The sequence below is a fragment of the Cuculus canorus genome, chromosome 9 (assembly GCF_017976375.1).
Source record: "Cuculus canorus isolate bCucCan1 chromosome 9, bCucCan1.pri, whole genome shotgun sequence".
Taxonomy (NCBI): domain Eukaryota; kingdom Metazoa; phylum Chordata; class Aves; order Cuculiformes; family Cuculidae; genus Cuculus; species Cuculus canorus.
This window is the reverse complement of record NC_071409.1, coordinates 5,128,810-5,156,255: the sequence shown is the minus strand read 5'-3', so window position 1 is coordinate 5,156,255 and position 27,446 is coordinate 5,128,810. Positions and strand designations below refer to the sequence as shown.

General features: G+C 41.0%; 1 long non-coding RNA gene across 3 annotated transcripts in view; it reads left to right on the top strand.

The window, feature by feature from the left end:
• The first annotated feature begins 3,140 nt into the window (after window positions 1-3,140).
• The window catches only part of LOC128853037 (uncharacterized), a 37,770-nt gene continuing 13,464 nt past the window's right edge, over window positions 3,141-27,446 (top strand). The window contains exons 1-6 of one of the 3 annotated variants that reach the window (XR_008451257.1): window positions 3,141-3,355; window positions 3,930-3,977; window positions 5,474-5,576; window positions 9,368-9,437; window positions 10,458-10,556; window positions 18,014-18,262. This is a non-coding gene — a long non-coding RNA (uncharacterized LOC128853037). Of the gene's footprint in view, window positions 3,356-3,929; window positions 3,978-5,473; window positions 5,577-9,367; window positions 9,438-10,457; window positions 10,557-18,013; window positions 18,263-27,446 lie in introns of those variants that run through there. The other 2 variants (XR_008451255.1, XR_008451256.1) reach the window with 2 other exon arrangements.

Here is a 27,446-nt window from a genome sequence, read left to right as displayed (position 1 = left end):
TTGCCTCTGCAACTTAAAATGTTTGCATCTCCAATTCCCCTTTAAGAATTAAATAGGTCAGTTGCCTGCAACAGGCTGGAAAGAGCCAGCTATTTTCCTGGTATTGCCACCGACAAGGGATTACTTTGTAAGTGCGGTTACTTATCAGGTAATTGTGTGCTTCTCTACCATAATTTTTCTGTAGTGGTCTTGTTCAGTAGTCTGTTGAAAATGTGGCTGGTACAGCATAAAGAAATGCACCGCTAACAAGCTTCCCCGCCTAGCACTTTAATCCTTTCCAGTTTTCCTTGAGGTCACCTTCAGCTGCCTCCTCCTTCATGCTTCAGTTTCTCCCTGTTCCATTTCAGTGCTCTGTGCAATAACAGGTTGCAAAGCTCAGTTTCTTAAATTGACATCTTTAAAAAGCCCCACTTGGAAAAACTGAACACTTTAATGATCGTGTGTATCCACCCTTCAGGCTTTTATAGAATAATTTTGGTTTTCCTCATGTCGACATTCAAGAACTAAAGCAGTGTTTGGTGCTCCGAGAATCCAAAAAAAAAAGAAAGAAGCAGTAAATTTTTCTCGTTCTGAAAGCTGTTCAGCTACTGTGACTTCATGCTAGGAGCTTGCTTTTATAATACCCTCAGAGCACTGCCCAGTTGCTCAAAATGGTACCTAAACTTGATGATTAAATGCATTTAATGTGTACATAATCTCTAGAGAAGTGAGGTGTATGAATGGAGCCCAGCTATGCCATAGAAATAGCTGAGTAACCCCCGAAGTCACTTGGGAGGGAGCATGTGCAAGTCTTACTGAAGTCAGCTGTTTTCATGATTTTACTTTCTTTTTAATGTATCCTGATTTAGTAAATAAATGATCTATAGGACTTGATACCTTAATTTCTTTTTCTAAATGTTTTGAGGGTATTTAGTGAAGGGAGGAAAGGAATAGGGAAATAACTGTGTCAAGATTTCTGGTATTCCTTAAAACTGTAAGTTTTAAATACATCCCGATTTGGACAGTTGGGCAGCAGCTCTCAACAGAACAGCCTTTCAACGATAAGCCCAAGCAGGCATGCCTGGACCCTACCTTTGCCCCACATCTGTATGGTTTAGACTGATGCATAGATATTCGTTATGCCTTACATGTGGCACTTTTGGTCTAGATGGCAAAAACATGCGCTCTCCTTTCTAGTTATCCCCTGTGTGAGTGGTTTGGGTAAATGCCAGCCATGCCTGCCTGTGAAAGTCCATCACGGATATTGTGATGTCTTTTAGTGGCATCCTATTGCTGTTGCGGTCTGCTGAGATGGCACTGCACCTCTCCCGGGCCAGGCTTGTTTATAACTAATGCCAAGATACGTAGTTAGCCAAACTTAAGATTTCTAGTGAACTGATTGCTCAAAACTTTCAGTCGGGAAATAATTCAGTCTATTGCTTCATCTCTGATCAGGTTGTCAGTTGGATACTACAGAGACACAACCTTATTTTCTCTTATACTGATTTTCTCAGGAAAAAAACACGTCTTTCTGGCTTCTGTGAAGAATTGTTTAATGGCACATAAAAAACTTGTAACCACTCTAACAATAATAGACACTTAACTGTTAATATTCACAAAAGGATTCACCAAGGATGACATTTTTAAAATACTTAGCAACCTCATCCAACTCTGTGTGCTTTGCATATAGAAACTGTGCTTAGAGAGACGGATTTCAATGTGCCATGTGCTTCTTGAAATGCAAGTGCCTGAAATCAGCCGTAAGCTTTTGGTTTATTTAATTTGCAAATATGATAGTGAATATGGAGTTACTCTGAAAATAGTTATTCTTTGAGATATTTACAATGAGCCCACCAAAATGGCTTTCTGCTTGCTTACACAGGTACCACGTCTCTGCAACTTGTGCTGTCGTGCCTTAGGACTGTGTATTTCTCTCCTCTGCATAAGCCTCTCATATTACTGTATGTACCTCAGCATCGGGGGGTTTTGGTCAAAGTTCTACTACATTTCAGACAGATAGTTCTCACCAGAAAAAAAAAGTATGGGGAGGAAAGAAAAATACCCTCACCAACCGTACTGGGGAAGCCATGCTGCTGTTTGTTCAGCTTGTCTTTGCCAGCACAAGCGGGGCAGGTAAAGAGGTGACAGCTGCAGTCGTCATGCTGGTAACACCAAAAGAGGAGAGCGATGGAGTTATCAGAGGAGGCACCTCAGCAGCATCCATAGAGGGAGCATAAATTCACTGATACCTGTTCCAGCAAATGGAAACACCGATGTCTTCTGGGTAGCACATTATGTCATAAAAAATATTTCCTGAAGTGGAAATGGGGTACAAGTGCTGGCATGACAGGATGTGATGATTTTTGTACAGTCAGACTATAGAAATTGTCCAAATCAGTGGAAGAGACTGAATGGCTGGCCAGTAAGTGCTCCAGATATGAGCATCATCAGTACCCTGCCACAAGCAATGCCTTAGTCCGGTTGGGCTTCAGGTCTCTTGGGAAACAGCACTTCAGACAAGCCATAAAGCAATAGGAACACTGTAGAAATCTTCTTTCCTTGCCCCTTTTCTAATAGAAGAGAGATTTCTCTTCTAGCTCAGGTATTGTCTCAGTCTATGAACTAGGGGTTTTGAGAGAGACTATAATTGAGAGAGTTCTGGTTCAACTGTGGCATCCTTTGGATTTACTGCAAGGCCAAGTGTTTTGGGGCAACAGACCATTAGGCCATTTGGAGACCTAGACTATTTGGACAATCTCATTTGAAAGTTGAGAACTGGCACCATGAGTTTGTCCACTGTAGACTTACATTTTTATCAACTTAACCAGCATTTCTCACGTGCCTTGCATTAACGTTTTTTCTATACTTGGTAAAACTGGAAACAGTGGTTTGGCGAACTTGTAGTGGATGCTTAGAGCTTTGATTTCAAGTCATCTTACCTTCTTAAAGTGGTTAAAGGGACCTAAAGCTATTTGTGTAGCTTTGAACTTTAAAGTTAGCTCAGATTTTTTCTGTGCTATGCTGTCACACGCACTATAAATTTAGCTAATGTTGCACACTTCTCTAGGTTTGCCACGCTTCCTGACCTCTAAGAATTTGCATGATGATTCCTTGCCCAAACCATGCGCTATACATCTTCTCGTTTTACATTTTAGATTTGTCCTATCTGGGCAGGCACCGTAGCAAGATGCTGATGGGGTACAAAATGAGAACTGCCCACCAGGAGCAGACGAAGAACACTATGGCAGCAGTGGGGATGGGCTGCTGACCGCGACTGTCTACTCCAAGGCTGCAGGACAAGCCTTGGAGTCTCTGACCTCCATCAAAGCAGACACAGAGCAGTGCTGAGCAAACACCTCAGCTAACAGAGTTATCAGTAAGTTGTACAGTGCATTCTCTCTGTTGCTATTATTGCATTTGCCTGCTAAGAAGGCTTGATATGCTGACTCAACACTACCTGGGTACACTGTGTTTAAGAGAAATGGGTGTTTAACAACATCACCAGATGTTACTGCCAGAAATATTTGTAAAATAATAAATATTAGAGAATACTCTGGTAAACTGGCATCCCAATGTTTGAATCCAAAAGCTGTGGAGCCATTTACAGGAGAGGGGCATCCAGACTGAGCTACTTGTTAAAGACTTGAATCCTGCACTGCACAACTGATGCGCTTCTCTGACAAAAGGCAGGAACCAGGTGGGTAAAGTGAACAGTACAGAGCACTGCATGGTAGTTCTGGAAGAGAAATGGGAAGAGCAATGCCAGAAACATCCAACAGTAATTTACCACCAGACAGCTCTTACAAACACTATACAATAGAGTGAGAAGTTGACGGTATGGAAGTTGAGAGTGTTTTGGCTGGCATCATTAACGTAGTTTTTGCCTGATAAAATGAGTATGAGTGCATGGGAGTGAGTTGCATTCGACTGCTATTCTCTTTATTTCGCAGGTTCCTGACCTGGGAGGCCCTGTTGGGAAAACAAAAGAAGGAATAGCGGTGAGCTCAGAAGTGTGTGGGTTCTTAAAGTGCATCACTCAGCCAAGGTGCTGGGGTTCAGGCTGTTTGTATTGCTGCTCTGCAAATATCTCCTGATATGGAGTCACGGTCCAGTTTCCCCGCAAGGTTCTCTTATTCCTGATGTTCATTGGGGCTTAGGTCAGTGAATCTCCATAGAGGACTTCAAACCTGACTTTACTTGACTCTTTAAGAGTACTTTGTGACATTACATATACAAAATCATGCAAAGGAAAACGCTAAATCTGCTTCTTGGAATAATTTTCACATATGTTTATTTTTTCAAGTAAAATCTGGGGAATTCTAAGTAAAAAGTGAGTTACTGCCTACAGTTAATAATCAAATAGTGGATATGTTATTTTATTATTATTCAAATTTAGGTTCAGTTTTCTCAATTAGCATGTGTGTATTATAAATCACTTATATGAAAAAAGCCTTATCCTGGAATATTTATAACAATTACAGATATCTGAGTAAGGCAAAATCATTATTAACATATAACAGTGAACATTTATCAGGCAGAACAGGGTTATGGGACAAAGAAAATTATTTTTTCCAACTTAATTTCCATACAAGAATTTGTGGACCCTTAAGTAAGGATCAGAATCTTTCCTTCTTTAATATGTTCATGGAAGCGACCAATCATTTTCTTCTGTATGTATGTTTTTTTTGGAGCTTGTTTGCCTACCTGTTCTTTCACAGAAGCCTTTCTTTAAGGATCAGTTCAAGAGCCTCTTTGGCATCTTTGAAAGTTGCTGATGAAAGTACGATATTCCTGTAGCCACCTCTTGCCTAGTATATGTATAGATCCATAATTCAGCTGAAGAAAATATGCTAAATCATGTTGCTCTCTCGCTAGAGGTCAGAGTAAGGAAATAGCTTCAGCAGCATAGGAGATATAAATGAACACTATTTTAGATCAATAGAAGAGGAAGTGACAAAGCTCATGATAGATTAAGAAAAATCTGTTGTCCTCCTTATTTTGTGTGTGGACTCAAGCACTGACATCTTCAGCTATGATAGCAGACGTAGGTAGCTTTCAGGCCAGTTAGTGGGTTTAGGTTAAAATCAACACCCTAATCTTTTTTTTCCCATTCTTAACAGATAGGCAGAGCAGGCAAAGGAAGAGCAGTTTGACTTCTTCCCAGAAAAAATAACCTAAGACAGGACCTATTGATGCCACATGTAGCTTTTCACAAGAAGGTATAAACACCTTTTGTAAAGTACCTAATCTAACCTGAAAGCAAATTCAGCCTAGAGCATGTTGGGTGTCTTACTTCGGAGGAGTGAATTTAAGCCTTGAAGCAGACTTGAAAGCCAACCCTAAACTCTGCTGAAAAGAGGCACATGCCAACTGTGACTGCCAGAGGAGATGCAAGCCTGTTCCTTTGGATATTCTTGCCCCTGCACGTGAAGAATATTTTTCCAAGGGCTCGTTCTTCTAGGTTGAGGTGGCCTCTCGCCCTTTGTGTCTCCAGGTGACACACTCATGAATCACGCTTGGCATCCAAGAGGAACAACAGGAACTTATAGCATTCACAGTTTGGGTTGTACTGGCTGGAAGGGGCACCAGTCTACCAGGTAAAACTCTCCCAGTAACAAAATGAACACTTTCTCTGCCATCCCTTCTGGCTGATTCATTAGCTACCAGTCTTGCTTCTTTTGTTGGAGTCCGCACCCTTGCTTCCCTCCAAACACAGCAGGTTTGTTCTAACACTCTCTTCCACTCTTGGCACTGAGAAATGGATATTAGTAATTATTTCAGTGAGGTAATATGAAAAGTCATGAGTTATTTTTCAAGTAGTATGTATGGCAGCTGTAATTTAAACAGCTCTGCATTTGACAGTATCTGCTCCACAACTGCTGTTGCTTTAAGGAAGCTTTAAAGGAAGAATAATTATTTCATCAGCAGCTGAGAATTAGGTGTTGTTGGTTCACAGTGTTGCTGGGTCCTCTCCCAGGCAATAGTTCAAAGGTGTTTGAATGTTTTGAACTGAGGTTTATTCCTTTTTGGATGCATTCTTAATGAGCCAAATGATTCAGAATGTCCACTCTACTTGTTAAATCTACTCAAGCATCATTCATTCATTTCATTTTCTTGAATCTAATTATTCAGCCGGTTATGGTTAGTAACTTACATTTCTGCATAAATTTTTAACATGGGATTGGACAAGGATAATTACCTACGCAATCTAGCAGAGCAAATAGATCTACTTAACCTCTCTTTCTCAAACAAAACCAGAAAGAAAAGTCTTCTGAGTTTCCATTTTCCTGCCCAGTACAATCGTGTTTTGTCCTAGTCTCTCAACTGAATTAACAGCATTAAATCCCTGCATCCCAGATCCTTTGGCCAGGAATTGTAGTTGGACATGCTTTAAATTGCTTTGCTTGGTTTATTGGGAGTTCAGGCAAACACATCACACAGCCACATTAATGTAGGCATTTAATGGGCTTATGTCATTTCCCTGGTTGGTGTACATCTGGCATGTGCCATGGAGTTAGTAGGGAGTGTTTGTATTGGAAAAGAGGAAAACAAATGCTGTGTTTGATCTGTCTGCTTGCAGAGTATCAATGGGAATCATTATGGATGTGTGAAGCACGTACATGAGCTCAGCCTGGCTGCCGCGCTCCAGGGTGAAACTTCTTTTGCTCTAAAAGCACTGATGCTGTTCAACCAAAGTTAGATGAGGATACATTCAGTTTTTCCTCATGCTTTTTAACCACCTGGATTTGGAAGGAGAGCTAATTAAACACATACAAAGCGTCATGCCTATCTTTATTATAAATGCAACCATTATAAAATTTTTTAGATGAAACCTACAATAGAGGGAAGGGAACATGCATTTCAAATTAAGTGGTTCTGCACTCAAGATGAAAAGCAGACGAGATCTTGACTAGGCAAATTAACCTACCCACCCATCTATTGTGTGCTGAGAAATTATTTTTAGCATGCCTATGACACTTCTGATAATTACTTTTCTATGTAATCAAAGGCTGTCTTTAACAAAACAAAGATGAAACGGGGAGTTCAGCATGAAAAGGGAGATGTCTATATAATCGTCTTTATCTTGCTTGCATTAATAACCTGGGAAAGCACTGCCACAGAACCTACAGTTACCTTCTGAAAGCAGAGCAGAAGTAATTACCAGTGTTGAGTGCTTGTTAATATCCAGTGTAAGACATTTTAAAATCATTGGTGACAGATCTGGTCCCAACAGCTGCTCAGCAGGCTGCAGAGTCATAAAAAAGGTGAGTAAACGCGGTTACCTACTTTCACAGGTAGCTTCTCCTCCTCTTCCAGACAAACGTCACCTAACATTAAGATACTGTGGAATTCCATGAGTTGAGTCAGTTCCTTTATGGCTTGTGCATGTTGGGCGGTTCAGCCTGGATTGCCCTCAGGACCTGAAGGGTAAGATTTGCAAGAGGAAGATTGTTACAATATCTAGCAATGTGGAAGGTGTTTTGTGTGTGAAGCTAGCACTGTGCTGAAAGTTATTGTGGGATCATAGACTCATTTGGGTTGGAAAGGACCTTTTAAGGTCAAGTCCAGCTGTAAACCTAACACTGCCAACTCCACCACTAAGACATTTCCCTAAGCACCGCATGTACACATCTTGTAAATACCTCCAGAGATGGGGACTCAACCACTTCGCTGGGCAGCCTGTTCCAGTGCTTGACAACCTTTTCATTGAACCCAGCAGCCATTCTAAACCACCCTTTGTGCAACTTCAAGCCATTTCCTCCATCCTATCACTTGTTGCTTGGGATAGGAGACCAACACCCATCTAGCTACATCTCCTTTCAGGGAGATGCAGAGAGCGATGAAGTCTCTCCCCTACAAACCAAAAAGCCCCAGTTGCCTCAGCCACTTCTCATAACTCCTGTGCTCCAGACCCTTCCCTAGAGTTGTTTCCCTTCTCTGGACACACAAAGATGTCAAAGCAACCAAGTGTCATTCGGAGCATCTCCTTGCATTCAATGCTTGCAAAAAAACAGGTCAACTTGAGGAGAGGAGGAACCAAACAAAACTCAAAATAGGATAGAACCCACTAGTTCACTGAAAACTATCAAATTAATGGAACCTCATTTAAAAATCAGCATTTTTTTTATCATTCCATGTGCCTTGTCCATTTAACTTTTTTTTTTTTTTAAAACAACCACTTTCAAACAAAGTACTGAAAACCACTTTAGGAGTGGAAGGTTTTGGAATAAAATGAGAAATTTAATGTGTAACTTGTCAGCAACTGGGAATAGAATTTCTCCAGCCCCATTGCTGAGGGTATTTTCTCTTTTATTGGTCTCTTTCTGACCTTCTGTACTGCCTGAGAAAGGGAAAAAAAATAAATATATATATATATAGACACACTTAATTAGCTTCAGTGGAGAAATTGAAAGACAGATGTTTTTCCATGACTGACTGCTGATTAGAAAAAAGATCATAGCTTAGTTATGATTATTTGCTCCTGCGGTGATGAGACTGCAAAAAGTTGAAATCGGCACCTGGTAGTGGATAGCTATCAATAAAGATGAGATACAATAAAAGTGAAATCTAGTATTTCCTTCACAATTCAAACAGCAGCCCCATTTCTGTGCTCACTTCCTCATTAAGAAACTTCTCCTCGAAGAACCATCATTAAATTATGTTTCCTTGCTTCTCGGGATGAGATGTACTTCCTAACTTAGCACTTACACAGTAAGAAAGAAAGAATTAATTTGGAGTTTTCGGTTCTCTCTGCTGGCTTGCAGGGGGTAAAAAAGGAAGCAATTCCTTTCAGGCCTGAGAAGACGGCGAGATGTATCCTTCTTCATCAATATTCTTGGGTGTCCTTCCACCAGGAACATCTATGGCATTTTTCAACAGTTTGCCACAAACTAGTAATGTTAGAACTGAAGTTTAGTTAAGAGTTAAAATATTCCTCACATCTTCATCTTCTTTGTGGGCTTAGCTTGCTATGCTGGGAATGACCTAGGAGCAGCTTTCACATGACAAGTAGATATTTCAACTGTGTTTTGAAGTATCTGAAGTGAAAAGTTTTTGAGGGCATTGGAGTCCAGTAAATTCCCTCCACTGTGTTTGAAATTCAGCACTTTCCCCGTCTGATTTTCTAAAACTAACCACAATTTGAGCATGACCCCTCACTGTGAAGCACTGAACAAGGATGCCCTCTGTTGCACAGAGCTGCTGTAATGGTCCAAGCTGTTGAAGCCATATGGCTAAAATGCTAGGATGGTAGAGAAAGTGTAATTAATAGTTAAGCATTCTATTTTTAATGTCAATGTTTTATATTGAGTCATCCATAAGCTATTCAAAAGATGTAGTATTTTATCTTAATTTGAAGTTAATTCTTATGAATTATTCTCCTTACCAGAGAAAAATAGAAGCTGGCTGATTCTATCACTCTGAAGAACCTACTGGGAAGATTTCACTGGAGGCATCAGGTATTTTATTAACTATGCTTTTGAGCAAATTAATTTTCTTAATCTCATTTCCTGAGAACAGGCAATTGTCTTGCAGAGATCCTGTTGGTGTTACTGTTCTGTAACCCAAATGTTTCTCTCACATGCACTTTCCAGCCTACAGATTTGTCAGCAGACCGTTCTGTTCTGCTTCACTGCTTTTTCTAATCATAGGATACATTCCTCTTTCTGCAACTTCCATCCCATACAAACAACGTATTTTAATCACTTGAAAGACTATTATTTCAATAGCGTATTTGTAAATTCTGTTTGCTAGTGTTATTTCACGACAGTCAGTCAGTTTGAAGTTACATGTTTCTACTTTGATTAATAGTTCTAGTTTGCTTAGTTGTAAAAAAGACAGATAATGTATTTCAGCTGGGCTTACCGCTATGGTGTATGGAAATAAAGAGTAGAACTACTATGAGTAAGAAGCTACATTTCTGGTCATTTTTTTAACACTGGGTTGTTGTGTTGGGGTTTGGTTGCTGCTTGTTTATAGTATTAATCCATCTTTTCCTCAGCAGTTGAAGCATATCTAATGCCAATTACAGCTATTACCCTGATTCAGACTGCTCTAAAATTTTTTTTGTCATATTTACTCTTGGTTATTTACATGGCAAGCACTGGGATTTGGCAAAAAGAAGTGTAGGTCAAGAAAGGAGAGAAAGAAGAAAATACAGCTGTTCAGTTAGAGTGCTCAGTTGTTCCTGATGTGAATTCAAAAATTGCCAAGTGTTACTTAGTCACCGAATTGCCACCTATCTAATGTCCAATTTACTGCAGCTAGACATGAACCCCCTTGTGGGAAAAGCAGTTAACAAGTGAAATCATATACCTTAAGTTCTCAGGGTTTAGGCCATTTTCTGGTAATCCAGTGATGGTTACCACACAGACCGTATTTTCTATTCAGATAATACAGTTTATAAGGTGTTTAGAAACTAACTTTCAGTTTATACCTGACTCTTCCATATCTGAACAATATTACTTTGCTATGTTCAGATTCGACTTCATATGGCTGTGTTACAGAATGATGTCAAGATAATTAAATCACTCTCCAGAACAGGATCTGTTTGAAATTTCCTAGTGAAACATCTCAAGGTGAGCCGTCTGCCTGTTGTGTGACAGTTGGACTCTGCCTTTGGTGTCTCCTCACCAAAACAAAAAAGGGTAATTTTGGCTGAATGCAGACCACATAATATCAGAGCAAATAACATATTTCGCTTTCTCTTAATTTCTCAGGGGCTTGGAGTGGATGAATTCATTTGTGCTGCTTCCATCAACAGCCCCAAAGTAGTCTCGGGCCTCAGATGTGAAATCCATCCAGCCAAAACCCCATGGAAGGGTTTAATTCAGTTTGCCCCCAGCTGTCCAGGCTGCAGTGTGTTGGCCTCTGTACATGGCATTCATGGGTGTGCATAGCTTTGTAGTTTGTGCTGGACTGCTGTGATTACAAGTCGCTCAGAGAAGTCGTGGCCTCCTCCCTGGGAGTGTTCAAGGACAGGTTGAATGGGGCCTTGAGTAGCCTGGTCTGGTGGGAGGTGTCCCTGCCCATGGCAGGGGGTGGAACTGGATGATCTTTAAAGTCCCTTTGAACCCAAACCATCCTGTGGTTCTACGATTCTACAATTCTATGATTAAATCCAGCAGGGGTTTACTGGTATTCACTACTAGGTTCCTCTTATCTGCAGCGTGGTTGAAGGACATTCAAACTGTTCTTAGAAACTTCTTCTAACACAAGTACAGCCAAGTCCAAAATCATCCTACAGGTTTGGCGTAAGGTGTGCCTTTTGTCAGGCCCTCACCCTCCACGCTCCCCAGCCTTCACACCTCACAGCTTCACTCCTGGGAGGTCTTTAAACCCACAAAACCTTCTACGTGGAAGGACAAAGGAAGAGCTCAACCGTTCTCAATACACAACCAGGATACAGAGGTGATCTTATTAATGAAGGAATAGATTTGGCTGCAGTAACCTGTCATGGGCGTTATGTCCTATAATGAGGTAACAAACGGAACATTTTCACTGCCTACTCTTTCCTTTCTCAGTGAATTTACAGGTGGATGACTCCTGCTCTATTTTCAGTAATTTATTCTTTTACTTAAACCAGCACATGAAAATATGAGTTATCTGCCTGGATGATATTTGCATATTCATTAAACATTTCATTAAATTATCACAACCTTTATAATGATTGCTCCCTGATGACTCAGGATGTATCTATCTCCTGGCAATCTAAATTGTTAGAGCTGTACTGTGGCTAACTCGAAAGGGCACCATCATTCCTACCCATTGGTAAAATGCAGCTGCCTCAGAGAGAGGCAAAACTTTTAATAGGTAATTTACCATTGCAAGCTGTATCCCCTTCATTTCCGAATTCCTTTAGAAAATTCACATGTTCAGGAGCACCAAAATTATCTCCACCAGCATACAGGCAGAATAGGAATGCTTATGGGTCCTGATGTTTCATATTCCGATTTGTAATAATGGTTTTGACATCAAGTTTTATTTTGTATTTGTATTCAAAGACAGCATGAATAGGAAATCAGCACAAAATGAGGTCAAATAACAGGAAAAATATGAAGTGGTAGATTAACTGTCTTTTTTAAAATATAACTTGAACCCCTCTGCTGAAATCAATGTGTTTTAGAAAATCGTAGAATGGTTTGGCGTGGAAGGGAGCTCAAAGCCCACCCAGTTCCACCTCCATGGCAGGGACACCTCCCACTGGATCAGGCTGCTCAAAGCCCCATCCAACCTGGCCTGGAACACCTCCAGGGATGGGGCAGCCACAGCTTCCCTGGGCAACCTGGGCCAGGGCCTCACCACCCTCATTGTGAAGAATTTCTTCCTAAGGTCTAGTCTAAATCATTCCCCCTCATCCTCTGCCTTCCACTTAATAGCAACCCTTAATCCTGTGCAAATGCTGATTGGGACGGGCTCTGGGAGCAGGGATACTTGAAGCGGGGATGCCCGGGTCAGAAGGGGCTCCCACGGCACTGCGGGTCGTGTCGGGTTCGCCCGGAGCACCGCTGCTTTTCTCCATCCCTCCTTCCTTCCCCACCGAGGGGACAAGCGGGCACCCACTGCCCCAGGGAATGCCCTGGCTCACTCCACCACCCGCTGGGTTGTGTTCCTTCCCTTTCTGTCACTTAGAGAACATAGGGAAGTCTCTGTTCCAAAGCCTGGATAGTTGTGTGCGTGCTGAGTGCCGTCAACATCCAGGAAGGGGACATTCGATACTGCCTATTTAATTACCTTCATTTACACTGCGCTTTATCAACCTTATCTGATTTATGTTCTTCCCATTTTGTTTTTATTGCTAACATTTGTTACCACTCATGTATTAAATAACAATGTCCACGACCTGCAGAGCGGCCAAGGAGGGTCACTAGTTTTATGGCCTGGTGGTAATCAAGTCTGGAAGCAGTGACAAGTGGAAGCATCTTCCAATGAGCACAGGATTACCCGAGGAAGCGGTGGGAAGGGCACAGGGAATGAGTGACTCAGGCTAAGGAGGAGGCTGTGCGGCATTGCCCCACTAGAGATACCCAGTCCCTGATCTTAGACTGGAAGGATTTCTTAATCTCCACAGACAGACTGCACATGCAGTTCGGAATATCGGTGCAAGATGCTGAAGTAGGGAAAAGAGGGTTCTCTCCTGTATTTCAGAGCTTGCTTCTGGGAGGGTCAGTTCTGTGTGGAATGTACCTGTCCAGGGGTTTTAGATGATTTAACTGGATTGCTTTAAATTTGCTATTCATTACTCTAAATGAAAGTGATGTCCCTCTGGTTTGTATTACTTTTAAAACTGCAAGCTGCTTTAATTCTAAATGAGAACATCCACATTGGGATTTACCAAGCTCACTGTTAAGTGTTTTTGCCTAGCCAGAGATGATGCAAGTTTGTGAATCTAGGAAGATTCAGATGGTGCAAAAAGCTTTTAGCAGCTTCCCCAAAGCCTCCATCTGAGAGCCCGTTCATTGATGTTGTGTTACGGCAGAATTACATAGGCAATTGTGAGGGTGAAGGACAGTTGATTTTACTTGGAACAGGGGCAGAGCAGCTCAGCTGTCAGTGCAAGCATTCCAGTGCTGTAGAGTGGTGTTGCTTCTTGAGATAAATATTGATTGTGTTCAAAGCCCCAGTTTTGAATATTTTACTGGGCCTGGTTCTCATTTCCCTTAAACTTGCAATAGTCTCATGAATGATGAGCTTTCTGCGACATTACTCCTGATCTTTTCTTAAGTGGACTCAAGAGAATTTCCATCTCGGGTAGCTTTGCTGGGAGGCAGGCTCTGATAAACATACCCAGATCTGATTGTGCCTGCGATACCAGGGAAGTGTGGGGTATGTCTGCAGTTGGGTCCTGTCTCGCTTCCTCTTTGGAAAGGTGGTGAGTTGCCTTCACTCGATTGGTTTATGTGAAATCTTGGATGTGCTTTCATGCTGGCGAGGGCTCAGCTGTGATCTCATACATGCGGTCTCACCGTTACAATAATAGGAGGTATTCACTCTGCTCTTCCTAAGTATTCTGTAGGCAGACAGAGCCTGGGCTACAGCTGGACCAATACCGGTGACGGGAAGAGCAATCATGTTCATCTCTGGGCTTGACATCTTCAGCACTGCAGCAAAGGAGAGATTACTTCTCTATGTGAATGGATCCTTTTGTTACATGGGTTTATAGGAAAAATAAGGCCTATTCTGACTGAATTTAAACATTCCTTTTTCACAAATCAGCATTAAAAACAGTAAGTTAGTAGGTCTTCATTTCATTTTTTGGACCTTCCACTTTCACGGCTTTGGTGTAGCTATTGTGTTAAGCTATAGCATAAAACGAAGATTGCAGCAGACGTTTCCTATTCTACACTTGGTCTGGTGCATTCCAGTTGTCTTGCAGGGTCAGGTGAACCCTCTGGACTTTTTTGGCCCCCTGCGTTATATGCCTCTCAAACCTGAAACTGCAATTTCTTGGTAAGAATCTTCTATTGTCTGTTCATAAAAGTGCCATTTAAAACTGTTCAGAAATGGTCTGGTCACAACTTACTAGTGAATTATGAGCTTTATAGTCTGCAAATGCATTTCAAACATCTGTTGAACAAAGTGAGTGTGAAACTTATCAGTTATGGCCAAACATGCTCTCCATGCTTCCTTTTTGCCCTTGAAGGAAGCTAGCATTTTTAGTCTTTCAGCTTTGAGACAAAGGAACGAAATCACTTTCTTGGACCACAGTTTTGTTTTATTTTAGCAAATATTAAGAATTCCTGAAAGCTCAATTAACCTTAATATGAACTGGCTGTGCCATGTTGCACAATGCCTTTTGGAAGCTCTCTTGAAGTTTGCTGATGTTTACAGTGGCTGCTCGCTATGCTAATTAGATGTTAAAGTGATGATTCTTGAATAGCCAAGAGGCTTTAAAGCATTCTGCAAGGAGCAAGGTCCTGCAGGAGGAAAGATGATAACCTGCATTCTGGAGGTGAGGGAAAGCGGTGCTTAACCACTACCCTTCACTTTTATTTTGTTGGCTGAGAATAAAAGCCAAAAAATAGCTGAATACTTCCTGATAAGCAGAGACCCCATTTTTAGAAGGTGGTTAATTCATCAAAGGTTGTTTCTTTATACATAATTGCTTCTGCTGGAGGAATGAAAGCTGGGAAAAGCTGGCAGATTTCCAGAAAGACGTCTTAAATCCTGACCAAAACAAAGATTATATAAAATCTGTATAAATTGCTCTCACAAAGCAAACTCCCTGCTGATTAAAAAGCAGTACTCAGATGGAATGAATGTGACTTTTTTTTGTTTGCATCTTACCATGACTGTTTTGTCTGCCTGTCTTTGGTGTCAACTCAGAGTTGCAAACATGTTAGAAGTAAATTCTATTTTTTAATGAAAACCATATCAATAATTGTGTTGCTCTGTTACCAATTTAATCGTAGATGTTATTAAGTCTATCTGCATTCAATTATTCAGAGAAAGGCTAATTGATAGTAGTTCTGTGAGGCTGTTATCATAAAAAAGATATACATGGAAGCAGAGTAAAACTTAGTATGGGAAGACATTGGAATGAAGTGCTGTTTGTTTTCCTCCTTTGAGGTAGGATTGTGCACAGCGTGCTGGCAGGCTGCTCTTTACTGTGTAAATCCTTTGTTCCAGAGTCAGGCTCCTCTCACACAGCTCTGGTTTGCAGAGAAGCTGTTTTTGAGGAGCCTGGAGAAGGGTACACCAATGGAGGCCCTGGCCATTTGCAGGAGGATGGGAACATGGTTTGAGATGTCAGCTCATCTCCCACGTTGGCTCTGGTAGGGCAGCAGACAGAAAGAAGCAACGGGGGTGTCTTCATCTCGGGTCTGTCACAGGCAGTTTAATGGACAAATGTATTTTTATCTAGTCACATTTTTACATAGGTAAAGGCTACCGTCACAAGTCAGATATGAAGTAACTATTTTTAATATATTTTCTTCTACTTTTCATTCATTTCTCCATTCGTTACACGTGTGTTAGTGTTCTTTGCCCCTCAGACCTTTCATACTGTTGTTCCTTTTTGTTATTAACAAGTCAGACAATCCTACGTCCTGTTAGCAAATCTTTCTGCTGCTGAACTAGCCCAGTGTAGTCAGTGCTTATTTCTTCTTCCTTTTGCATAAACAGCAGAGATGAGTTTACCCTTCCTTTAAGAACTATTGTAACTTTTTGGTATAAGAATACTAGCTTGGTGCCCAGAGACTGTGAGTGAAAGTTGATGAGATGAGGAATGGGATTGTTTGTTGGTGCAGGGAGCCTGATCGGCGGTTCAAAAATACAGTCAAGGGAGACTGGATTTAAGATTATGGGGTAGAGGTTTTGGCAACAGCAAATCCTATGCAAATTAGGTTTGTCCAAAATGCTTCATTAACTCAATTACAGCTTGAATGATGTTTACCTCTGCCTGTAAAGCCAAATAACATGTTATTGACTCTTCCTGGGTAATTTCGTGGTTTCTCCTTCCTTCCCAGTACCTCACCTGGTAGACTGAAACAGCTTTGACACTTAATCTGGTTATCTGTTCCATTGAAAGCAGAGACGATGCTTGCAGAAGAAAACGAGCTGTATGCACCCTCATCGCAGAGAAACACCGCACTCCTTTTTCTCCCCGCCCCTGACTTTCTATGCTAGTGAGTGTTTAGGGTTTTTTTTTCATACGAAATTTCTTGGTGCACTTTTCTCTGTTTAGAAAATAACTGGAAGAAAACTACCTGCCTGGGAATTGTCAAGCTCCAGGTGCTTTCCTTCAACACAGTGCTGGTTATTTGTGTGAGCATGTCTAATCCCCCTCCAGCTAATTGGCTGTCAGTGGACTGCGTGTGTATCTTTCAACCTGTGATTTCTTAATTGTTTTTTTTTTTAAGCTACACTGTGTTACTGATGTGTTCATGGCTGAATGTTTTAATTAGACATGGAAACACCCATCTGTGTACCCTTTATTTAGATACAGGTGTTTGCTGTTTGCACACAGAACATGTGTGTCATGTTTATCGTAGATGCTTTCAGAATTTCTCTTTTGTTCTTCTAGGATATGTCTGCAAAGCATGTTCTTTGAAAGATAGTGCCGTTTCTTGAGCCGTTCCAATACCTTTACCCCTCTTAAAAGTTAGATTCTTCGCAAACTGTATGTGTTTGCAATTGGGCACACAAAGGTGACCTCTCTGGCTCTGGTGGGTTTATCTACCAGCGACTGCTCAGAATGTATGGATGTGAAATTAAGTACATATCAATTTTGCAGTAATGAAAACAGCAATAACATCATGTATCCATTTATGTCAGAGGGACTTTCTGCACAGTAAATTATTTGTGCACCAAGTCATTAGTCTTTGTGAATAAAGCTACTAAAATCTTGTCCATTAAGTGCAACAAATATAAGAATTATGAGTTAATGTTCACTGATTAAAACATGCGAAGGTGCCAGGGTTTGAACAAATTATCTCCCAGAGCATTTAGAAGATTACATTCAGATGTAAAAGACTTTTGGAAACCTGAATATAAAAAAAAGTTAATGAAAATAAAACTTCCCCTCTGAAAACCATACATCATGAAGTATTCATAGTTCTTCTACAGATAGGATATCATTTTGTTGCAGGCTTTGCAGCTTGATGTCCGCTGATTAACACTGGAACATAATTATTTGACGTAATGGGATGACATAATACTTTGGAATAGCAGATATGGATGGTTTTGACTGCAAAGGTTATTTCCTAAAGATGAGGATGTCCTGCCAGCTTCTTGTGGGGTCCCTGCTGGTGGTCTAGTGTGACAGCTGGAATAGTACATTACTATTTCGTCTCTTTTACAGGTATTTTCATCATGGGAAACATTTGCTACTTTAAAATACTCTGAATGCATTCAGTATCCCGCCCTAGTTCTTACTCATTAGAATGATTTTTAGTAAGATTTATTGTCCTGTTTAGACAATAAGCAATTGCCCTTAATTTTTCTGGGAGTGCTCAACTTCAGATGTCAGTGCAACATTAGATGGCTGTTAAACAGAGCCATTAGTCTTACCTGACTTCTTCTCTCTGCTTGTCAGCTCAATTACAGGTTGTCAGTGCCGAGAATATGCCTCATTAATGGAGTGGAATAAAGGGACATGCTGGCACCTGCTCCCTGCAGAGTTCCTGACCTCCTCTTCCTGCTGTGCAAACCCTCTTGGTTTAAGGGAAGAGGCCAACCCATATCAAGGATGTTTCATCTCCACTTACTTGAAATTCAGTTCAATGTATGCTAGACTGTATTATTGCGTCCCTTCAGGTGGGGAAATGCTTTTTTGTATCTTGCATGGTTGTTTAGCGATGTTGGTGTTTTCCTCTCACATAATCCAGATTGGCAACAAACTGTTCTGAAGCAGAAGTGTTCAAGAAAGTATTGGTTTTGCTGCTCCAAAGGAAACTGCAGTGCAGGTAATTTGCAAATGAATATGTTTAAAAAAATCTTCAAAACTTGTATTGATCTCACAACCCAGTTGGAGAGCCAAGTCCTTGGTCAAGGCATACTTTTGAACAAGGACGAAAAGTGAAGAGGCAGTAATTGCAGCGCTGATTATCTGTGGTTAATTTTTAAACACTTCCAAAAACACCTTAAAAGTCTTCTGAAAATCAGGAGGACTTGGGGATAAGGTACCCAAATTACTTGAGAAAGTGGCACTTAGGAACCTGGAACATCTGGAATGACTTCTGAATGTGCTTATATTACATTCAAAAAGGCTTTAGCACAGGGTTGTAAAACCAGAATTAATTTTCCAAACTGTGAAGTCTAAAATAATTTGTACATACTTAGAAAAAGATAAACTCTGCCATCTTTCTTTGTTTCAGTGCTGTCTGGGGTCTGATTATGGATGCTTTCAGAGTTAGTGGAGTTCTGCGGACTGGGGGGTTTTGCAGCAGGAGAGAAAAGAAGGGCGTCTCTATTTTTCTGTCGTGTTCTTTTCTTCCTCACTGAACTTCCTTTTCTTTTTGTCTTCTGATAAGAATCTTCAACTTAACATTCCTAAAGAACAGACTTAGCCTCAGGTGCTAGAGGTTCCTATGTTTGCTGGTGAGCCTGATTCCTTTAAATAGTCTGAAAGAGATAAGTAACCCAGTCTGCTGACTCTGGTAAAGCTGCTATGTAAGTTCATGCTAAGTTCATGCAGTTCATTCAGTTCAGTTCATTCAATAGAAGTTAGGGAAGTGAATACATAATTATTTTGAGCTGATGGTGGCCCAGTGCTGGAAAAACCTTCCATTATTCATTTTTAAAATAAATATCAAACTTGTGTTATTTTAACGCGTGAAAAATAGCATCCTTAGAAAAATGAGTCTGTGTTTATTGGAAAATAGTATCTATGTGGAACTAAAGCTATCTCTGTTTAGGACTGCTAATCTAGAAAATTTTTAGTTACTGTTTACGCTCCCTGAAGTAGAAAGGGAAGCAAAGCATATGTGGTGGGTTCCTGTGACCTCGAGTTGCCTTTTAAAAATAACGATTATTTTCATGAAAGTTTAAAGTTTTATAATCCTTATGTGTGATAATTTATGTTCAATGAAACAGATGTGCTGTCAATGTTTTGCTCTGAATGTGCTGATAGTAAGGCAGCAATAGTCATAGTGAGTTGATATATATGTATATGTGCGTGTGTGTGTGTTGGGGCAGAGGAAATGCTCATTGTGTTGTACGAGTTCCTTCTCTTCCCTCACGTGGACCAGATTCATTTTAAATATCCCTCTGTACAACCACTTTTCCCCCAAATTATATTCCGTGTGCTCTTTGCCTCTCTATGTTGTATCGTTCTTGTTACTCTCTTGACTTTGCAGAATTGAAGGTGAGGAGACCTTGCTCAGAGTTTCAGAAAGTAAATGATTTTGGCCTTTCCTTTTTTAGGGCACCGGTGATACTTTCTGTGGAGTTTGGCTGTTTTCTTTCTTCTGGGCCTCTTGCTGTCAGTTTTAAAATCTTCCATTGGGAGTTTGAGGTGATCCCAAGCACTTAAGGAGGACTTAGAGGTATGCTTGTTAGTTGGGTGTGGAAGCACTGCTTATCTAATGGGACAACCTGGCCTCAAATATTGCAGGCTTTATAAAATCACTTACTTGTGTAACATTTGTTGACAACTATGTGTCTTTGATTTGTAGGCTTGTCCATCAAATTTCCTGTTTTTCTTTCTAAGTCCTGTGAAAACTAACCAGGATTTTTTAATGACTACATCAGTATCTTTTTCTGCTTTGCTTAGTGCATGTACATTTATTATATTGAAGCAAGAAAAATACTCTCTTGTAAATATACAGTGGCATGAAGTAGATATGGTAAAATCAGTCATCAGGTTCAGTATACTGTTGGCCATAGTATTCAAGTGCCTGTCTGATGAACAAGCATGATAAGAATTTCTGCTCTGAAAGGTGCTGTTATTTCACTTTAGAGTTAAATATTTTACTACTCATGTCCAGCAAAAATATAGGCTATCAGTTGACTTAAACTTTTCCTTTGTAGATTTATTTGCTTTTTTAATATTAAGTTGTTGTACAGAAAAATTATTAAGCTAACTTTATTCCTTCAAAATTCAAGTAAGCGAGACTAAAATATGAATATTTATCACTCCTGAACTGTCATTTCCATTTATGAAGGGCATGAAGATATCTGTTTTACAGCAAGCAGGCAAAGATAGTGAGCTGCCCTTAGGTGCCGGCTGAAGTCTTCAACTGTATTTTTGTGAAACTAGTTGGGAGCGTGCTGTAAAAGTTTGGTTTATGTCCAGTAAGATAAATGCATCCAAGGTACCCACTGCCCACATCTTTAAGGCATGAAATATCTGTCTTCTCTTTTCTCCTTTTCTTTAAGTTAGTTATATATATCCTCGTAAAGACATAGGGTGGATTGCAAAATTAGTATAAATAATTAAGTAATTTAAAATCAGTTTCTTCCATACCAGTAACAAAGTGCTGGGTGGACAGCTATCAATCCTGACTTCTAAATGAAACCCAATTCTACTTCTTATTTTGAGGGCACAGAATTTGAGAATTTGCGGACACAATTATTTGCAGATCCAAACAACGTATGCAGGAAATTATTGTTTTTTGCAGCTCAATCTGTAGGCTTTATCTCAACCCTGCTGAAGTCCCCAGTTCCATTGGCTTCAGTAAGTATCCTGTTGGGCCCATCATTTACGCTTGCCAATAACTATGGGCAGAGTCACGTCTGTAGAAACAGAGGCAATTCTTCAAAGCTAAGCAAACTTCTGCTTGTGAGGTGTTTTGCAAGGGAATTTGGTAATTGGCTGTGGTTTTTTTCCTTATTCCCTGGAGCTATTGGAAACACAGTAATCAGTAGACCTTGTCAGATCACAGTGACTTGATGTAGGGTGGTCTCCTTGAAAGGAAAGCTTTCTCCGGACTCAGGAGGAGTTGTGCGCCGTTGTTCTGCTGTGATGAGTCACAGGGTCCTTCCCTGCTGTTTCAGGGGGCATGTGAGTGTTGTCCAGGGCTTGCTTGGATTTTCACTTTGCACACTTATCAGTCCACAGAGCATTTGATTCTCTGTAGCTGTATAACCATCTCAGGTGTGATCAAAGGTGTGAGGCAGAAATGGCTCCTGCACCTAATAGACACAAGCCAGGTCTGTTCTTTCAGCCCTCTCCCCACAAATTCAGTCCTAAAGCCAAAACAGCATTGGTGATAGGTTTAGCTGGCAGTCACCAAATATTTGCAAAACCAACAGTAAAATCTCAATGTGCTGGTTTGAATGTTCGCAAGAAAAAAATCGGGTGTATTTCCAATAGATTGATTGCCTCTGCTGACAACTTGATGTCACAATCTAGAAAATATTTTATGTACTTCTTTATTCTCAAGTAGAACTTTATTTAGAAATATTTTATTTAGGACTGTATAAATAAATATGGGGCCTTGGGCAGCCTGATCCAGTGGGAGGTGTCCCTGCCCACGCAGGGGGGCTGGAACTAGATGATCTTTAAGGTCCCTTCCAACCCAAAGTATTCTACTCTATGATTCTACAATCTACTGGTTTTGAAACTTTAAAACTTATAGGTGATCTTTAAACAGAGAATACAATATCAATGCAAGAGAGAAATTATTTGATTTCTCCTACATGATGGAGTAGAAAGAGTTATAGTTAGACAAGACACAGCTTTTCTGTATGACACCAGTGGGGCTGAAGCTGGAAGGCAGCATTAGAATCACAGAATCGTTTAGGTTGGAAAAGAGATCATAGAGTCCAACTGTAAACCCAGCACTGCCAACTCCATCAAAAAACAAGTCCATAAGCACCACATCTTTTAAACCCCTCTAGAGATGGTAACTCCACTACAGCCCTGGGCAGCCTGTTCCAGTGCTTGACAATCCTTTCAGGGAAGAAATTTTTCTTAACGTCCAGTCTAAACTTCCCCTGGTGCAACTCAATACCATTTCATCTAGTCCTATTGCTTGTTACTTGGGATTTTTACCTTCCTCTATAGAGAATAAATAATTCTCTCAGTGTTACATCTTCCTGAAGATTGCTTTTCTTCGTAAACACTCAGTGTTTGTGAGCATTTCACTGGAATGACGTTCATCACACTTGGTGTCTGTAAGCTGATTTGTAACTATTGCTGGCATAGCTCAAGATATGGTCCTTCTCTACCTTGGCTGATGCAAATTAAATGCTGCTTTTCCGTGTGGGGGGTTTCGTGTTTATTCAAGCTGCTTTTGCCTCCTCACAGCTGTGAGGGATATAACCTTGGAAGGAGTCCAGGGATTGTTTACGTAATGACATGGTGTGATTTTCACCCAGAACATGCAGGTGAAGAAGTAAATGCCTATAGAGCATTTGGGCTATGACTTCTCTTGTCTCAGTTTCCAAAGTATCAATTAAATTTTGAGTTACCTTTAGTTCTGATAATTAGGGTGATGAATGTATGACTTTTAATTATTACTATTTGTCTGGAAATGTCACTCTTTAAAATAAGCTCGGTAGCAATGTCAATCTATTTAAACTTTATTAATAGATGAGGCATGAATTAAAGATGGTTTCTGCCCTAACTAACTTGCAAATGATGGAAACCAGGACAGTCCTGTGGCATTGAGAAATCTGGCCCATGACTGCTCTAACTCTGTCAGGGGATTTAACTGAGTTTGCCGGAGACAGTTATTTCAATCTTGCCCTTTTTAGAGTTAAATAGGATTAAGCAGCAACATTTCAAACCAAAATGCTCTGCCAACTTCGTCTTCATACACAGCATGGCAAAATATTGCCTGACCATGTCTGTCTGGCTGAAATGCCTTTACTGCATTCACCACTGATAATCTCCCACACAGTTTGGAAAAAGACACTCACCTGAGAGAGGAAAATCGTGAGAGACTCCTTAATAGCTCAAGAAAACTGAGCAGAGAAGTTTTATACTTCTTCCTCTTCTACGTGCCACTATTAGGAGGAATTTTGGGATTCCAGTCATGGATGAAACTAGGATGTATTTGGATGCCTGAGAACTGTAAAAAGCACATTAGCAATTTACAGTGATGGAGAAGGTGGCTCTTGGTTGCCTTTGGAATGGAGCAAAATGTTTTAGGGAAGAGACTGAGTGCAACAGAGCAGGGAAGCTCAGTGTGATGAGAGAGGAAAAATCCCTGAACGTGTAAATGGTGAGCACTGCACTTGGGTAAGGAGGAATCATCTCAAGTAAATGTGGTTGCTCTTCATGCCCACACAGAAGCACGCTCTCAGCTCTGCACTCATCCTGCAGTGCTTGGGAGAAGCCACAGTTTGCTCAGCACCTCAGTATGGCACCAAACCCCCGTGCTGCGATGGAGCAGGAACAGTGGCAGCACAGCCTGCAGCGGCAAATTGCCTCTTAGCTCAGTCTTGTGTCCTTCATGACATCAGGCATTTGTCGTTCCCACCTCCTCTGTTCCAGATTCCAAGTCCCAGAGCCCAGGAGCGTGAGGAGGAAAGTGAGGGGAACCTGTGGTGCTGTGTACACGTAGAGGTGAAATCTGCCACGTCGCAGAGCTCAGTGCTGACTGGAATCCGCTCCTCTGGGGGCACTGGGACTGCGCAGCCCCTGTTGGGTTTTGGCCTTGCAGCTTTGCGAATGTCCAGACCAGGCAGGGCAGGAAAGGGCACACCGAGGAGCTGTGTTCCCAGGTCCTGTGTAAGGTTTTCCAGATCAAAGAGAGCAGAAGCGTGCACTCAGGTGATTGTTCCTGGCCCTTTTGGCTCCCAAGTGCATTTTGTCTAATTTGGCTGCAAATTTGATTAAGCAATCCAAGTTCCCTCACAGGTCAGAACGAGGAATCAGTGACTTGGGGTGGTTTTTTTGGTTGGTTGAGGGGTTTTTTTCACACAGAATGGCTTAAAGAGTTTTTGGAAAATAATTAGTAGTATATCAAAACAAACCCAAAATGGATGAACTAATTGAACTGTTGAACTGGACTTTGTCTGCAAGCTGACCTTGTCGCTTGTCCTGTTTCAGAGGTGTATGGTGTTGGATGCCGGCTATGCTGTAATTCATGGAAGGAACCTGCACTTAGCATATAAGCATGTTTTTTTGTTTGGTTTTTTTTTTTTTCCTGCCTCGTTTCTAACAAGAAATGAACTCCACACAACTTTTTCTGTTTGTTACTGTGCACAGTGAAACTGGCCTGTAGAGGATATGTATTCCAGGCTGGCTTCCTGGGGCAGAACTAATCCAATAATTTATGAGCTCAGCAGATGTTTCTGCTTTTCAGGCCAGGTGTAGTCTCATGCACCAATTTTTTTTTCTTCTCCCCTGGAGTAAATACTACCTGGGCTGATGGCCAAAGATTTTAATTACCTTTTTCTCTGTATTCCTTCTAGATGTGTGTAGTGTCGCCTTACAGCAGACTTCCCCTCTTTTAGATAGGGTATGGTGATTCATACGCTCATACTTCCAGCAGAAAATGATCAGTTGCTTTATGTTTATAATAGCATTTACCGAGTTGTATGAATGCATTTGGCATAACTGAAACAGCTAAACTAGTGTGGTTTGGTCGTAGAGAAAGATTTGTGTTGTATACCTTAATGAAAATGCTCTTTTGCTGTATTGTTTTCTGCTTACTCCACCAAGGGCTTAATTCATCATATCCTTACCCTGCTTTTTGTCTGGAGTCAGTGTAAAGCTGTGGTCAGAATGAGGCTAAAAGTGAAACATCGACACTGAAGAAATACCTTGTGACATGCACAATTACTCTCTTTGGAGCTCTACATTCCTGTGCGAGCCGTGTGTTCCTACCCCGCGGGGTCAGGTGCCGGTGTTGCTGCTGATTGTCTGTACCAGAAGTTGACCAGGGGAAAAAAAAAAGAGTAATGATAGCAAGAAAAGTATTGAGTTGTCGAGAGGCAGGAATGATACCTCAGGGATCACTGTTAGGATTGGATGGATAACTCATCTTGTGATTTACCTGAAAGGAGAGAACGGCACGCTAGAAAAACTTACAGAAGGCTTTGTATTGGGACAGGTTATGCACCAGTGTCGAGCCGTACAGAGGCTGGAATACGGACCAGCCATAAGAGAGGGCTGCAAAAGATATAAAACATGAAAATGTTGCCGGGGGGGCTAGAAATTCTTCACTCGTCTCTCCCCCTGCATTACCTAAGGTGATTGTAAAAATTAAGCATAATAGTCCAAGATCTGTCAACTTTGCCGGCATAAATACACTGCCAGTAACAGAAAGGAGGATTTAATTTTTCAGGTACTGGCTGTGAATTCTTTGCTACAGGACTTCTCCTGCAGAGCTGTGGTGGCCAAGGGAAGGAGAGTTTTCAGCCCTGACTATCTTGTCTGTGCACACAGAAGCTTTGGAGGCAGTGGTAATTACATTACTCTGCCTTTTGCCAATACAGCTGATTTTGCTGGAGAGAGGAAGCATATGCACTCTGCCGGCTACGTAGCTGGGGATAAAAATACTTCATGGCTGTGATTACGCAGGCAGAATCAAACAAACAGAAAAAGTTAGTATTGTCCTACTGGCAAAATGATTCTGCAAAGAGCTGGCCTTGATTGGTTTAGGAAATGCATTATACACGGTTTGCATCACTACTGTCTGTAACTAATTTTACACAATGAAGTCTGATCGCTAAATCAAAATCTTGGTTGCGCTGGGCTCTGAAGAGCACCTTATTGAGTTTATTCTTATCAACAGACCTAGTGTTCGTGTTTCTCACACTTTTAACCACCTGGAATCCTAGCAAATATGTTTTCTAAATGGAAAAGTATGATTTTTGTGATGTTGCTGATTTTTCTGCAGGTATTCAGTTGGCAGAGCAGCATGGCTTGATGGGCTGTTCTGTGTAAGGAAATTCACTGCCTGCGCCCGTGGAAATTTGCAGGACATGTGGCATTTTAAAATATCAGTAGGTTAAGTGGGGCCTATAAACATTTCTAGGCAGATTTTGATTCCTTGGTCAGGTATTATACTTCCTGTTTGAACATTTTGAATGGAAACGTCCTTGTGTTTTTATTACATCACAACTTGATTAATTACAGCCAGTTGAACACTTAATTACAGCACCAAGATACCTAAACACCAAAGAGCTTTTAGGAGAGAGAATTCTTAATACTGATAGAATTAAGTGTTGCATTTTCTGATTAAGGTTGCTGTGGCGCAGATGTTAACACTGCCACTGCCAATTAAAGCAAATTGTAAATAACACTTGTAGAGAACTCTCTGAAAGCCACAATTGCCTTAGTGGTTCTTTTCCCGGCCGTATGTATCAATTTTAAAGGACACTTAAGATCTCTATTGCAGGGATGGGACGAGGGGAACAGTTTTAAGCTGAAAGAGAGGAGTTTTCAATTAGATATTCAGAAGAAATGTTTTCCTGTGAGGGTGGTGAGGCAGTGGCACAGGTTGCTCAGAGATGTTGTGGATGTCCCATCCCAAGGCCGGGTTGAGTGAGCCTTTGAGCAACCTGATCCCCCCTGGGAGGGAGGTTGGACCTGGGTGATCTTTAAGGTCCTTTCCAACCCAAACCATTCTATGGTTCTATGATTCTATGACTCCAGAAAAAGGAAATAGAATAAATCACTGCTTGATAAGAACCTTAATTTCTTCAAAAGCCAAAATCTCTGAGATATTTAAAATGGAAATGCCAATTCTTCCAAAGCATTAATTTGTTTAAACTTATTTTTTTCTATGAAGATGATCAATGTTAAGGATCTCAAGGCCCAGTTGTGTTGTGGAGAGCCCAAGATCTTTTTACTTGCCTCTCTTGGGCACAAAGAGGGCTATAAAGAGTTGGATATCTTGGATATCTTGGCAGTAGCCGGTCTGTCATGCTTACAGTGTTTATAGGACACTCCTTCCGTGAGGCCTGACACATTATTTCTAAAGCGGAAAGCATCCCAGTTCTGGTGAGCATCAGCAGTATTTTTAAAGCTGAAAGCATCCCAGCTCTGGTGAGCATCAGCAGCACCTTCAAGCAACTCAACCTGTGGCACCAGCTGCACAAGAGAGCCCAGTGCTCTGTCAGTATTCACC